Genomic DNA, 754 nt, shown 5'->3' on the forward strand with positions numbered 1-754 from the left:
GTGAAAATTCTATTTTTAAGCCTTAAAAATCATTTTTAAGGTTTAAAAATAGATATCTTTATTTTTAAACCTTGGAAAAATATTCCAATGATTCCTAAGTGTTTAGGAAATAATTTTGGAATATTTCCATTAGTTTAGTATTTTATGATTTTTTATTATTTTTAATTATTAAAAATAATTAAAAATAACCTAAAAATCAAGTTTTTATTTTAAATCTATTTTTATTTTTATTAAATTCCCCTAATATCAGAGAACTAAAAAAACTAAGTTTCATAATTTTTGGAGTTATATTTTGATTTTTTAAAAATCATTTAAATTTCAAATTTGAAGGTTACTTTTAAAAATCAATTAAAATACTAAATGATCTCCAAATGACTTTAAATTTTGATGGTGAGTTCTTTGACTTATGAACCATAGTGGAGAAAAAAAATTAAGTGATTTTAGTCTCTGTGTGCTCTAAATTAAATGTTTTAAGCAAATTAGAGTTTGCTTAAAACAGGGATATTTTGATCCTAAAAAATCATGAAATTATTTCCTAAGACTACTCTGGCCATAGGGAACTGACATAATTTTTTTTAGAATTTTCGAAGTCACATACAATTTTCTATATTTATTTGAATAGAAAATGCATAAAAATTTAGAAAATTAAGATCTCTGTCTAGAGATCTCCTATGTCTTTGGAAAAATGCTTAAATTGTTCACCTAGACAGAGGCTATAACATATAAAAATTTAGAGTCAAGGTGATAATTCAAT

The sequence above is a fragment of the Phalaenopsis equestris genome, unplaced genomic scaffold, assembly GCF_001263595.1.
Source record: "Phalaenopsis equestris unplaced genomic scaffold, ASM126359v1 Scaffold000552, whole genome shotgun sequence".
In the NCBI taxonomy this organism is placed as follows: domain Eukaryota; kingdom Viridiplantae; phylum Streptophyta; class Magnoliopsida; order Asparagales; family Orchidaceae; genus Phalaenopsis; species Phalaenopsis equestris.